The sequence below is a fragment of the Oryctolagus cuniculus genome, chromosome 1, assembly GCF_964237555.1.
Source record: "Oryctolagus cuniculus chromosome 1, mOryCun1.1, whole genome shotgun sequence".
In the NCBI taxonomy this organism is placed as follows: Eukaryota; Metazoa; Chordata; class Mammalia; order Lagomorpha; family Leporidae; genus Oryctolagus; species Oryctolagus cuniculus.
Genome location: NC_091432.1, coordinates 211,283,623 through 211,299,039, shown reverse-complemented (window position 1 = coordinate 211,299,039; position 15,417 = coordinate 211,283,623).

The window sequence follows — 15,417 nt, the reverse complement described above, 5'->3', positions numbered from 1 at the left end:
ATCAAGAGGCGGCAGCCTGGGGAAGAAACAACCTTCGCTGAGCACCTCCAACTCAGTTCAATGCAGACCACGCAAGAGCTGTGACAGCGTCAAGCAGGAGAGACCCGAGACCAGGTGTGTCAAGCCACCGAAGCACGGCTCCAAGGGTCAGCCGGCCACGTGGCTTCCCATCACGTGAGTCCCTCGTGGCCTGGGGCACAGAGGCAGTGTCACAGTTCCCTCCGGCCCCTTGGGCTCTTCTCAGGGTGGGGTGAGGAGGAAGAGGAACTGCCGAGTGGCCTCCAACAGCTCACAGAGAGCCTGAGTGGCCGGTTCAGCTCAATCACCCTCATGGGACATGCCAGGCTTTCACAGGCATCATTTCCCCTCTCCCTCGGGGGAGCCTTTCTGACCCATTTTGCAGATGAAGAAACTGAGGCCCAGGGAGATTCTGCAGCGCCCAAGTGAACTCAGTTGGAAAATATCAGATCTACATTTCACATCTATGTCTGGCTGGCTTCACATCCAATGGCCTTTCCATGGCCTTCCCACCCCACCCCCTGCTCCCACCAGGAGCTGCTAGACCCCTACTCCCCTGATCTCTAATGGTTCAGTGCTTCTCCACCCACGCTTCCAATATCCCGGGCCCAGCTTGAAAGAAGAAAGAACAAGCAGTAGAGAACCCTTGCAGGCTCGTGATTTGGGGCTTTGCTGATGCACAGTTCTGGGGCAGGAACACCCGGGCTTCACGTAACACAGAAGTGGCAGGCCTCCCAGAAGTCAGCCAGTGGCACACACGCAGTCCCCACCACTCCCCGAAATACTCGCTGCTCCCAAAGTTCACTGGCTCTCAGTGAGGGAACCTCGGGTCTAGGAAATACTCTCAATGGAGCCAACGTGGACCCAGCAAGTGGAGACGGAAGCTCCAACAAGAAGGAAGACTGGACACGTAGGGCTTGGGCCTGTGGGCTGAAACTCCAGGGTTACATGATAGACCAGGCCAGTTAAAGGGAAAAGAAATTGTTTATCAGTGGAATGACGGGAAGTTCATGGGTAAAGCCAGAACAGCATTTTCTCACCCTGCCAAGCAGATGCGTAATTTCTCCCCATTTCTCTGCACATAAGGGGCTGGCGCTACACTATCAATGAAATAATTTACAGCCAATGTACGCCACGGTACATGGTTGCCGTGTTTACCGGCTGTAAAAACATCTCTGAACACACTGACCTTCAGCAGGTGAGCCCTGGAGTTTATAGCCCTGGAGAATTGTTTTACTGCTTCAGTGCAGGCAAGAAGCATGCTAGACACCTGTTGGGGCCGAGAGGTAGGGGATCAAGCCCTCTGGGATTTCATGGAAAGGGATCCCTCCGAAGAACAAGGTGTTTCGAACAGGAGCCAGCCAGGTAAAGCAAACCATCGAGGGCCCAGGCAGAGCTGAGTCCAGAAGCGGAACCCAAGTCTAGGACAAAGCAGCTAATTGGGCCTTGGCTAGGATTACAGGCCTGGAAGCAGAGAGTCCCATAGGAGCCAAGTAGGATGGGGTCCTAGGCAAGTCCCTGGGGGGAACTCCCGAGGCCAGAGCTGGAGTGACTGAATCTGGGGGGGCAGGGGCAAGAGAAGCCTCCAAGACGGGAACCAGCCCAGGGCCCAGTGCTAGAACAGATCTAGAACAGAGGCAAAGCGCTCGGGCCCTGAGGAAGCAGGGCGTCTGCTTTAACATGGCCACTATCAGCAGCACGTGGCTGAGTTAGCTGAGCAGGTCGACAAGAGCTGGCCTGCTTCACCCCTCCTACAGCCTGCTCTCAGAAGCTATTACTTTTCCCATCGGCGCCTTAGTACAGATTTCAGAGAGGCCCCAGTAGGAAGTACATTTCCTTCCCCAAAAGCCAATTATCAAGGCATCCACGAGAGTGCTTGTGGCCGCCTTAGCCAGGAAGGCTTTGCTGAGCCCTGCCCAGGAAGCTCACATGACATGTGACAAGACCTCTGGAGTCCTGACCCGTGTTATCAGGCCGGCACCCTTGGAGAAGAGACAGAAGTGGACCAAAGGAAGAAGATAACGCCGCCGCAAAGCCCACTGGGAGGGCTGCACCAGCAAGAGGGCAGTGATGAAATCGAGGTCTGTGCACAACTTGCTCGCAGGCAGAGCGGTGGGACATGGCCTGCTGCTCCGGGGAGCGCCCTGGCTGAATGAGGAAGAGTGCGACGGGCAGGCCTGCGGTTGCCCAATGCCCTGGGCCCTGGGGGAGAAATAAAGAGGAAGCAGGCCATTGTGTCCACACCAAGTGAGAAATTCAGTGATTTCCATTCGTGGTGTTTTTAATTCTGTGCCTTTGAAGGTCATTTTAATTTTTTAATTGGAAAAAAAAATTAGTTGATGACCTGCCAGTTCTTCACACACACAATTATCATGGGAAGCCGGGGGCCCCACCTTTTTGTAAATAAACAGGCAGAACAATCTCTGAGAAGATCTGAAGCCCAGCTAAGGTGGGGGGCAAGGGAGAAGTCCCTTCAGGGGCCGGCACTGTGGCATAGTAGGGTGCTGGTTCGAGGCCCGGCTGCTCCACTTCCGATCCAACTCTCTGCTGTGGCCTGGAAAAGCAGTAGAAGATGGTCCAAGTCCTTGGGCCCCTGCACCCGTGTGGGAGACCTGGAAGAAGCTCCTGGCTCCTGGCTTCAGATTGGCCCAGTTCTGGTCATTGTGGCCATCTGGGGAGTGAACCAGCAGATGGAGGACCTCTCTCTCTGTCTTTTCCTCTCTCTGTCTGCAACTCTGCCTCATAGATAAATAAATAGGTCTAAAAAAAAAAGTTCTTTCATTCCCATTCTGCAGCACACATGTACACACACACACACACACACACACACACACACCCCAGGGATCCCTCAGGGAAAGCTTGTTCACCACCCTGGCCCAGAGCCTAGCACTGGGGCTGGGCTACTACTCGGTGACTCTTTGGTAAGTGAATTGATGAATGCATCGCGACATCAATGAGAGCTGGAAATGAGACTTGCAAGCAACAGCGAAGAAAGGGCACAAAGCAGATAGGGCTCAGGTCCGTGCCCCCAGAGAGCTCAGCGATCTATTGGCTGGAACAAGCCCTGGCATTTGCATCAGCCCCTTCAGATGACCAAGTCTGGCCACACCCACATCACTGTCCATTCTCACCGCTCCCCCAGCTCCCAGGAGGTAAGGGTCTTTGTGCTGATGTCTCAGAAGAAGAAACTGAAGTGCAGAAAAAAATCTACTGGCTCATGCAAGGTCAACAGAAGCAGGGCTGAGAAGTGAACTGGGACTGGGTGCAGGCGACCCCTGGTCTGCGGGCCTGGGGCCCCGGATCTGGATCTATACTACTTAAACCAATGACTCGATCACACTCAGGAAAGAGTGAAAACGTTCATGTCCGTCACTCAACACGTATATAACTAGCACCTGGTACGTGTCGCACTGTGTTTGAGGAGCTAGGAAACCTGCAGTAAACAGGGCCATCTTTGTCCTTCCCACACTTACACACTGATGGGAGAGACAGAGACCAACGCAGTGAGCAAGGAAAAGCACGAGATTATCGCAGACCGGGACAAACGCTACACAAGAGATAAAGGCGGGAACTGACCGGGGGGATCCAGTTGGATAGACAGCCAGGAGAGCTGCTGAGACAATCACTCGGGCTCGGAGCTAAAGGATAGCATGTACCTATCCTTCCAAGAGTGATCCAGGCAGAGAGGCGGAGCATGCGCCAAGCAAGTGCGGAAGTCAGGAGAGCGCGCCGGGATTCTGGGCTGAGGAAGGAAGCCGCACGGCTGGAGCGCACCGGTGAGAGAGCGGGTTCTCTCTGCAGCCGTGGAGGTAAGCGTGGGTGCAGCTGTAGACACAGAGCACCTTGGTCTTGCCTGCCTGGCATCCCGCCTCCTCCTTCTGGCGGCAGAATACCACCTGTCCTTGAGGGAGTTTCCCTCCACCACTCTCAGCCCCTGAGCTTCTTGGATTGACTTCACTCCTCAGCACAAGAAATGGGTACATCATCCATGCTGGCTAACTGATCCCTGCCCCTGCCCCATCTTCTCCATTGGCACCCCCAGCTCATTCACCAAGACCCACTGCCACCCTAGCCACCAGGTAACTCAACCTGGCCAAAAAAACAGCCTTGGTATTGGCTGTAGGCTGTGAGCTGCCGGTGACTGTCTAACCACAGCAAGGGGAGAACAGGCCTGAAAATAAAGCCGGCCCAGAGCAAAGCAGAGCTGAGGGAGCCCTGCAGCTACCGCCCTGGGATCCAGCTGCACCTGGGCGAGCCGCTGAAGCCTTTTGTTGGTGGTGGTGGACCCAGCCAAGTCCAAGAGAGGATTTCCATAACTTACAGCTCCTGCATGACCCACACTTACACAGTCACCCTGGCTGCTGAGTGACAAACTGATCGAAGAGGGACAGACACGGGACCAGAGACCATCAGGAGGCCACTATGACAGCCAGGAGAGAAGAATTAAGGAGCTCCACTAAACAGAACCAGATTCTCCAGAGCAAATGATCTTGCTGACTTGTGGGGCTACCTGCGACTGGGGGGGGGGGGGGCACCTGCGACTGGGGGGGGGCACCTGCGTACTGGTGGGGGTGGGGCGCCTGAGTACTGGTGGGGGGGGCACCCGAGTACTGGTGGGGGTGGGGCGCCTGAGTACTGGTGGGGGGGGCACCCGAGTACTGGTGGGGGTGGGGCGCCTGAGTACTGGTGGGGATGGGGCGCCTGAGTACTGGTGGGGGTGAGGCGCCTGAGTACTGGCTGCCACTTGCATCTCTGGCTCTCTTGGTAGGCAGAGGCGCCCACACTTTGCACATACGTCTTCTGTCTTCCCAAATCTCACTGAAGGGCCGGCCTCCTGGCACCCTCTGGGCCTCAGGTTAGACCACCCTTTCTTGTTTGCTCATGCGTCTTGCCTCTTCCCAAATCTCACTGAAGGGTCAGCTTCCTGGCACCCTCTGGGTCGCAGGTTAGACCACACTTTCTCGGAGCGGCTTCCAGGAAATCAGTCCACCCTCCCCCTTCTCTCCCAACACTTCGTTTATCCCTTCACTGCATCTCAGTGTCTGGGGGCTTATGTCTTTGTTGATCTCCTCGGCCTCAGCTGCCACCAGAGGAATGCACGTCTGAGGAGGGCAGGCGTCCCCTGTCTTCCTGTGCACACAGCTGTGCCCCCGGCTCCCAAACACAGGCTGGAACAAGCAGATGCTCAGTAAACACGCATCGCCCAGCAGCCCCTCTCCGACAATTTATACCAAGAAAGCAACTCACAGGAGATATTGAATAGGACATGGACAGAGGTAGATGCTGCAAGCTAAAATAGACACAAGGGGCCGGCGCTGTGGCATAGCTGGTAGAGCTGCCGCCTGGGTTGCTGGCATCCCATATGAGCGCCGGTTCTAGTCCCAGCTGCTCCACTTCTGATCCTGCTCTCTGCTGTGGCCTGGGAAAGCAGTAGAAGATGGCCCAAGTCCTTGGGCCCCTGCACCCACATGGGAGACCTGGAAGAAGCTCCTGGCTCCTGGCTTCAGGGTCAGCACAGCTCTGGTCATGGTGGCCATCTAGGGAGTGAACCAGCGAATGGAAGACCTCTCCGCCCCCCCGCCCCCGTCCTGCCTCTCCATAACTCTACCTTTCAAATAAATAAATAAATCTTTAAAAAATAAAATAAAATAGCCACAAGCAAAAATCTTTAAACAGCTGACTAATGGTAAGAACACAGGATGATGACTCCAGTCAGAGAAAATTCTAATTCTGAAGTTTTAGAAAAATATCAAAACATAATGTCAAGTGGTAAAAGAAGGTTAAAATATTGGATGGATTGTACCTATATTTTAACATGAACCTATACCTTTAATCAAAATCTAAACACACATGGATAACTACAGGAAGGGAGGGTGCAAAAATAAACAGGTGATGTGGAAGGCAGAGAGATCCAGGTTCTTTTTTTTTTTTTTTTTTATGGAGCATTTTATTTCCTTACAAGTTGATTTAACAATAAGAAGGCAACGTGGAGTTGTGCAAAATGACCAGATTCAGAACAAAATGCTGTGGAATGTTGGGGCTATACTAGGAAAAAACACCAACCTCATAGAGCCACTGGGAAGTTCAAAAGGGATCCTGAATTCAGAAATGCCCAGGTCAGATTTGGCACAAATGTTGGATCCATAACATGAATCATAAGAATGACAAGTATAATGAAAGGATAAGCCTGATAAGCATCACATTCTTGGAATCTGAGAATGAGTCTCACTACTTCTTGCTCCCTGTGTGACCCTGGGGGGGGGGGGGGGGGGGAGCGGGTGCTTAGCATCTGGAAGCTTCCATTTGCCCACAGAGTGAAGGAAATGCCGACAGTGCCTCCCTTACATGGTTCTTCTGAAGCTCCTTCCTTGAATGCAGCCAGCACTCCGAAGGATCATCACCATCATCACGGCGAGGCAGTAAGCATGGAGAGGAACAAAACCTTTCATCGAGTCTCATATTATTTTCTCCCTTGATCTGGTTGGTGCTGATGGTCCCTTTATTCTTCTTAACTGAGCGCAGAGAAAAAGGATTTTAATGGGCAAAGAAATGTAGAAAGAGATGAATCACTAGTTTCTTCAAGAGAGGGGATTTTTATTATTATTATTCCTGTGCAACATCAAAAGGGCACTTAATAGTAGCTAAAGGATTTGCAATCCCTTATAGGCTACGCGCTGGGTCCTGGGCCTGGGAAACCCAAGTCATCTTCGCTCTCTGCTGAAGGCAGGCTCTGCGCTCGGGGCTCTGGGACAAACTGGTGTGTCAGACATAGGCTATGTCCACAAGGAGCTGTCTCCCAGGTTTCGGAGAAGCGTTGGGAACAATGGAAGGTGCGGGAGAACTTGCGGCAGAGGCCACTATTGTCACACAGCAAACTGAGACCCTGTCCAGCCCAGGCCCCCAGGATGCATCCACCCATCTGTAGCCACATCTGGTGTTCTTCACCCTCTCATGCCAAGCATCGTCAAGCAGGCTCTGGACATCACCCAAAGTGTGCCGGGTTTGAATTCTAGCCCCACCCCTTCCTATCGCCTGCCATGCAAACTCTGGGGCTGGGTTTCCCGGCAAGACTATTGTGAGGGCTACAGGAGATGCAGGGATGGTGCTTAGCACCCACAGCATGTGCTGGAAAAATGGGAACAATTAGTATTTTTACAAGGACCGGCCAGGGAATATCAGAGGCCTGTTAGGGAGATATAAAAATGAGAGAACAAAAGGAAGAAAGGGAAGGAGGAAATTTGACCACATGCGTTCCCAGCACAAGGCCCTTTAATCAATACCTTGCGTCTCCAGGGTGAAGTTCATAATCTGGACGCCTCCAGAGCGCTCCCCACCCCCCACCATCCTTGCTGCTGGGCTCACCACCCGAGCACTGTCCTGCACTGAATGCTGCTGTCCCCTGCTCCTCATCTAAATTCGTACATTGAGACCCAGTGTTGGCGTTAGGAAGCAGGGCCTATGGGAGGTGATTAGGTCATGAGGGTGGAGCTTTCATGCATGGGATGGGCACTCTTTACTAAGAGACCCCAGAAAGCCTGTTTGCCCCTTCCTCCAAGCGAGGACACAATGAGAGGGCACCATCCAGGAGCCAGGCAGCAGGCCCTGGCCAGACACCCAATTTCTGGGGCTTCACCATCTCCAGAACCATGAGAGATGAACTGAGGTAGCTGATAAGCCACCAGGCTCTGGCATTTTGTTACGGCTGCCCAAACGGTCTACATGTCCACCTGTCAGTCTCCCCCACTGGCTCATGGGTCCAATGAAGACCAGTGTCCGATTCATTTCAGTGTGTCTTATGTCTCTCACTGAGCCCAGCTCACTAAGTGTGTGTTGAATGAAAATATTGAATGGAAGTCTGATAAACCTTTCAATACATGTTGGAAATAACTTAGGTAAAAGGTACAAAGTAGGGAATGAGCCGTTGTTGAGGCTGGGAAGTGTGTGCCCTGCACTTCCCAAGAGGCCCGGCTTCATGAAGTCCCAGAGCAACACTGCAAGGTAGAGGTAAGTGCCCCGCCTTTACCTCCATGTCCGTGCCCCATAGTAGGCGTGTACACACCTCTCACCATCACTCTACCTGCCTAATTTTCCTCACAGGAGCTTGAAGGAAGAAGAAATGAATGTGTCCGCTCTTAGCCAAAATTACCATTCCCCACACCCCAAAGCCCTTGTCTTTTTCTCCTGCTTCCTCCACTGTTTTCTGAGCTCCAAAAGTGGGAATGAGAAAAAGGAGCTCCTCTGAGAAACAAAACACATGTCCAGGAGTGGAAACAAAGACCGAGGTCCAGGGACTCCCTGCTACCACAGTGATGCTAAGTACCTCGCTCATTCATAAAAACAGGTTTACCCCTGCCAGCCACATCTTTATCCCATGCCCTCCCCCCCCACACCAAGGGAGCACAGGCTCAGAGCCTCCCAAGCTCACTTCAGTGCTAGATGCTCTATGCTATCCACCTGCAATGACACCATCCTGAAGACTGGATTCGTTTGTTCTCCTCCACAGTTGGATAAGATAAATGAAACAAAGCTAGGGAAGGCACACTGAGACGTGCCCAGGAGTCTTGAGAGTTATCAACCACCATCATCACTGGGGGTAGATCATTAAGCCAAATAGATGCCCATTTGAGGACCAATAACCACTGTTATTGAATTAGGAAACTCAATAGGAAATTGAATTAGGAAAATTGTTACCACAAATACATCAAATAGAGGGCTTTTGAGTGAGTCACCGGAGAGGCCCCTCCCATGCCATACACACACTTATAACATGGAGTAGCCATTGTAGTAAGTTGAATGCTGTGGGGCTCAGAGTGGCCACACAAGGCAGTACAGAACACAACGCGTGCTGTGGTGAGGCTTTGCCAAGCTTCTGATGAGATTGCAAGGGCGATGCCACTGCCCGTTTCTCACTCATGTCGCTAGGCTCGAGGAATTGACCCTCGCATCAACGGCCTGTTTCAGGGACTCTTGACACAGAGCATGACTGCGTCTCTTTCCTCACCTGCAGGAAGGAAGCAGAGTCCGTGCCCGGGAATCTCCAAACGTACTCTGCCTTCACCACTGCAGGGCCCAGTAAACCTGTCTCCTCACATTTTGTTTGAGGATTTTGATCCAGAATGCATTCCCAATGATTGCAAGGTCATCTTCCTGAGACCCGAGAAGCACAGGCAATCAAAGCCAAAATAGACCAAGCTGAGAAGCTTCTGCACTGCAAAAGAAACATCAGCAAAGTTAAGAATCAACCGACAGAATGAGAGAAAAGAATTGCAAACCATGGAACAGACAGAGGATTAATATCCAGAATCTATAAAGAGTCCAAGAAACTTAACAACAGCAAAACAAACAATCCAGTTAAGAAATGGGCAGAAGGGCTGGCACTGTGGTATAGTGGGTAAAGCCACCACCTGCAGTGCTGGCATCCCATATGGGTACTGGTTTGAGTCCTGGATGCTCTACTTCCAATCCAGCTCTCTGCTATGGCCTGAGAAAGCAGTGGAAGATGGCCCAAGTCCTTGGGCCTTTGCACCCATGTTGGAGTCCTGGAAAAAGCTCCTGGCTCTTGGCTCCTGGCTCCTGGCTCCTGGCTCCTGGCTTCAGATCAGCATGGCTCCAGCCGTTGTGGCCAATTAGGGAGTGAACCGGTGGACACAAGTCCTCGCTCCTTCTTTCTTGTGTAACTCTGACTTTCAAATAAATAAATAAATCAAAAAAAAAAAAGAAGAAATGGGCAAAGGATTTTAATAGGCATTTTTTTTGAAAATTCAAATGGCCAACAGACACATGAACAAATGTTCAGGATCACTAGCCATCAGGGAAATGCAAATCAAAACCACAATGAGCTTTCTCCTAACCCCAGTTAGAATGGTTCTCATACAGAAATCAACAAACAATAAATGCTGGTGAGGAAACAAGCATAAAAGTACCCTAACCCACTGTTGGTGGGAATGTAAACTAGGATAGCCATTGTGGAAGACAGTGTGGAGATACCTCAGAAAGCTGAAAATAGATCTACCATATGAACCACCAATCCCACTGCTGGGAATTTACCCAAGGGAAGTAAAATTAGCATATGAAAGAGTTGTCTGTACCCCCATTTTTATTGCAACTCAATTCACAATAACTGATATGGAATCAACCCAGATATCCATCACCTGATGACTGGATAAAAAAATTATGGTGTGTGTATATATATATATATAGTACACACACACACACATATATATATACACTAAGAAATACTACTCAGCCATTAAAAAAAGAATGAAATCCTGTCTTTTGCAACAAAATGGATGCAACTGGAAACCATTATAATTTCTGAAATAAGCCAATCCCAAAAAGACAAATACTATATGTTTTCCATGATCTGTGGTAACTAATAGAGTACCAAAAATGTAACATATAGGAGTGAAATGGACATCTTGAGATTCTATGATTGTTTATAGCCCTTGTCACTACTGGTGAAGAACAGTGGTTTTTTTTCTTCTTCATACTATTTGTTGAGCACTTTACTTAGTGTAGAATTAATCTAATGAGTATAAAGTAAACAGAAAGTAGATCATTGTGAAAACTGAGAGGGAATAGGAGAGGAAGGAGGAGGAAGGTTGGGAGCATGGGTGGGAGGGAGGGTAGGGTGGGAAGTATCACTAGATTCTGTTGTCTGTATATATGAAATACATGAAATTTGTATACCTTAAATAAAATTTTTTAAAAACTTAGTTTTTTATTTGAAAGTCAGAGTTAGAGAAAGAAGGAGAGGCAGAGAGAGGTCTTCCATCTGCTGGTTCATTCCTCAGTGAACAGCAGGAGATGAACCAATCCGAAGCCAGGAGCCAGGATCTTCTTCCTGGTCTCCCACATGGGTGCAGGGGCCCAAGGCCTTGGGCCATCTTCTACTGCTTTCCCAGGCCATAGCAGAGAGCTGGATCAGAAGTGAAGCAGCCAGTACTTGAACATGCGCCCATACGGGATGCGGGCACTGCAGGCGGCTTAACCCGTGATACCACAGTGCCAGCCCCAATAAAATTTTTAAATCTATTAATTAAAATTTTTAAAAGTTTATCTTTCTCAGTTTGTGTAATGTGAAGGCCAAAGGTAAAGGGATTTCAATGTTGATTTGATAATTTCATCAAGAATCTAGGTTTTTGGTGGGGGTCAGTGTTCTGGCAAAAGCTACCACACCTGTGATGCTGGCATCCCATATGGGCACTGGTTCGAGTCCAGCTGCTCCACGTCTGATTCAACTCTCTGCTAATGGCCTGGGAAGGCAGAAGAAGATGACCTGAGTGCTTGGGCCCCTGGTACCCTAGTGGAATACCCAGATGCAGTTCCTGGCTCATGGCTTCTGCCTGGCACAACTCTGGCCATTGAGGCCATTTGGAGAGTAAATGAATAGACAGAAAATCTCTCTCTCCCTGACTTTCAAATAAATAAGTAAACAAATTTTTTTTAAAAATAATCTAAGTTTTTAGCAAGTCTCAGTTTCCCAACTGTTCCCAGCTGCCCCTCATGGTCACAAGAGGTCTGCCACAGCTCCAGGCATCACGTCCAGACAGAAAAACATCCAAAGGCAGAAAGAAAACTGATGGAAGCGTCTAGTTTCTTCTAGCAAGGAGTTGAAGAAACTTCTTTTAGAAGCTTCTCATCAGCCCCGTGTTCCTATTTCTGATGCCAGACTGGAGGATACACTCGACCCAAACTCTGTTACTGATAAGGACAAGATGGGGTTACCATGACTGGCCAAACTAATGCAGATTGACTCCCGAGCTGGAGGCAGAAACACCTTCTGTGACCACATCAGGGCTCCAGCAGCAGGGAAGAATGGGGGAGCGGGAGGGCAGGCAGCTAACATCCGCTGTACCAAATAACCTGAACCCATCAACAGGGACCCTGGGGTGCCAGACGCCCCTGCAGATGGAGAGGCCGTTAGAGGAAAGGGCCTCAGCTCTTGGGTCACCCATGACGTTTGCTTCCAGCTGCTCTTGGAGCTACCACAAAGAGTACGGGGACTGTGCTACCCCAACAACTTGGGACCTTGCCGTGAGCATCGCTTATGTGCCTGCCTGTGCCACTGTCCCAGGGCTGCCACTTCTCAGAGGACCCAACAGGGAGAAATGGACTCAGACCTCAAGGGCAAAAGGAGCTACTTTACTGGGTACCTCTGAGCCACGAGACCTGCTTTTACATATGTGCTCAATCCGTTCTCACCAGACTCACCAGCTGGGCGCTCCTTGCACCTGTCATAGGTAAGGAGACCAAGGTATGATGAAACAACGGGCCCACTGTCCCACAACTCGACAGAGGCCGAGACCAGATGCATGCTCAGATTTGCCTGCCTCTAACACCTTCAGCCCTTGGGGACAGCTAATCTACCTTCCTGGGCAGAGACAGGTGCCAAGTCACAACTGATGAGAAAGAGACGCGTGGGAGAACATGGCCATTGTAGGCACATAACCCCCAAACCCAAAGAAAGAGTAAAAGATCTCTTGAAACACGAGGTCAACATCACCTTCTGATTCCTCAAATACAAATCCCACCCACAGGTTGCCTAGAAGGCACACCCTCCCAAAGCCCTACCCCGTAGGTTGTCACTACTGGGTTTATTGACTGCTAAAGCCTGGTCTCCCAAAGCATGCGCCACAGCCTGTGCCGGCCCACACACTGCTTGTTTCCTGGTCCCAGTAAGCACAGACATGAAAGCGAATGGTAGAAACCTTCCTAAGACTTTGCAGTGGCTGACATCCAAGCAGCAGGCTCTAGACTAGTCGGACTGAGCGCAGACTGCATGCAAGCTGCCTGCCAGTATTGGTCTATGGTGGATTGGAAAATAAAAAAGTAAGATAAATGCATCATTTGAAGGGAAAAAAAAAAAAAACAGTATTTCCTCACGAAAAGTTGGAAAAGTATCACCCTGGCGTTCAGCTGAGTACATGCAATGATTCCCATTTTACAGGTGAAGAGAATGAGGCTGAAAGACAGGGCGGCACTTGCCCAAGGCCAGCCCAGTGGCAAGAGGCAGGATGGGAAGACACTGCAGCCCAATGGCAAATGACAGCTCGGAAAGCTCTCGGCTCCTGATAACAGCGAGAGAGTTGGCAATGGGCAGCCATAAAAAGGTGGAACCTTATTAAAAATATAGTAATAACAATTTCCCCTAGCTTTGCTGTTGCCGAAAGTCCAGCAGAGACAAGATGCTTCCGAGGAGAGTTCTCACTAAAGAAAGCCCAGGAGAAAAAAAAAGAAACAGACCAACTCCTCCCTGAGAAAGGCCAGTCCTTTTTGTCTGGATTGACCAGTTACTCCTCAGTGCACGTTCACTTCCACAAATCACCAATGTTTCTTTTGAAGCCCTCTCGGGCTGCCTTCATCAGTGCCATCACTGACTTGATGCCTTGCCAGACTGAACCTCCCACCTCTTCCGGACTGATGTTGGCCCTTTCTGGAATGTTCCACCATGACCTCCTCCTCCCCGTACCAACTGGAAAAGCCATGCTCTGCCTAAAAACATTTGTTGAATAGAGTACTATTACAGCCAAGACTTTAATTATTTGATATGAGAGAGAGAGAGAGAGAAGAGAGGGGTCTCCTGTTCACTGATTCACTGCCCTAATGCCCACAATGGTCAGAGATCAGTCAAAAACTGGGTGCCAAGAATGCAATCCAGGTCTCCCATGCGGGTGGCAGGGACCCAACCACTTGAGTCACCACTGCTGCCCCCCAGGGCCTACACTTGCTGGAAGCTGGAACGGGGAGCTAGGGCTGTGACCCAGATCTAGGCACTCAGGTGTGGGATGTGGCTGTCCCAACTGCTAGGTCAAACATCTGCCCCAGGTATGTAGTGCAGCTTGTCAGTGGTCTCTCACGGACCTCCCAAGGCAGGAAAGGAAGTGAAGGGTCCCACCCAGGACTGGGCAGCTTTCGCCACCCCCAGGCATCACTGTCCCCTTCCCCTCCCCCACCTCTTCCGACACCCAAGCCACAGGACTCTCTTCCCCTCAGCTCCGCTTCTCTCTGCCCGTCTGCCAGTCTCCCTTTCCTCCGGCTTGCTGCTTCTGTTCCTTTGCCACTTTCACTCACACGCAGCCACTGTGGCTTCCCAATCTTCACACTACCCTACCTTGCAACTTTGCAAATGTAACACCAGCACCCATGACAGCCATCCTCCTGTTCCCTAGTCTAACTTCCTGAGAAAAGAATCTGATCGGCTGTGGGCATCAGCTTTCATCAGGTCCAAGGTCAATCTCCAGCTTCAATAGCTATTGCCTGGTATGGCCAAGTGTAGGAGATGGAGAAGGTTTCAGAAACAGGTGGGCCAACACCATGAATGTGGTCTATCCAAGAAGCAATGAGAAGGAAATAAATTCACACCCAAGCTTCAGTTCCCAACTCTAGTAACACCTTCTCTAGGATGTCTTCCAGGATTTCTCCAGGCCCCTCTTTATTCCTTATGTTCTTGCAGCCCAGCGGGAATCCTAAAGGAATTCTTCCCATGTTAACTAAAAACCGCTCACTTGCAGCTCAGCCTTTCCCAGTGGAGCCTGAGGACATGGAAGACGAAGAGACCACAGGCACCTTTGTATCCATGCCTGCAGTCATGTCTTTGGAGTCAATGATCAGGAGTGAATGGCCACCCACCTGTAAGATTGAAAAGCGAATTCAAATAGCTGGGACACATTGAGGTCCTGCAGCATCCACCCCAGATCAAGGGTGGAGAATGGCAGGGGGGCAGGGAGGAGGAACGGAGGGAGAATTAGAGGCAGGAGGATTTTACAAAGAAAGAAAACAGAAAGTAAACTACTCCAAAAGGAAGGGACAAAGAAACAGTCAAACAGCTGACTCTGGTGCAGCATAGCATCTTTGACTGCCAAATGTTCCTGTAGGTATTTTCAGATTCCTTGACACAAAGGGTGGGGGTGAGAGAGTAAAGCTTGGATTCAGTTTCCCTATCTGTAACTTGGAGATAATGACAGCTGCCTTGCTGGGTGACTGGGAGAATAAAATTGAGATAACCGATGACAAACGCCCAGCAGAGCACCTGCGCAGGTAAGTAAGTCGTGTGCTGTGGATTATGGTGGGTGGTTCTGGAAGTGCCCGGGCTGTATCAGCAGGCCCTCATGGCAGACGAGAGTATGGCCAGGGACTTTGACAGGAAAGCGCGCTACCTTTGTGAAATGATCTTCACCCTGGAGGTTCCAGCATGAGGCGGCAGGGCTGTCACTGGCCCGTTAACAGCAGGAGCCCTACAGGCAATAACAATGTTACGATGTTAATCATTAAAGCGCTCTGTCTGTTTGTGTCTGGGGACAAGGCATTTCGATCTTTGTTCTCCCTCTATAAAGATGAAAGGTGAGGTGCTACTGAAAGTGGTGACTCCAAGCTGACAGGATGGCGTGCCTGCCCAGC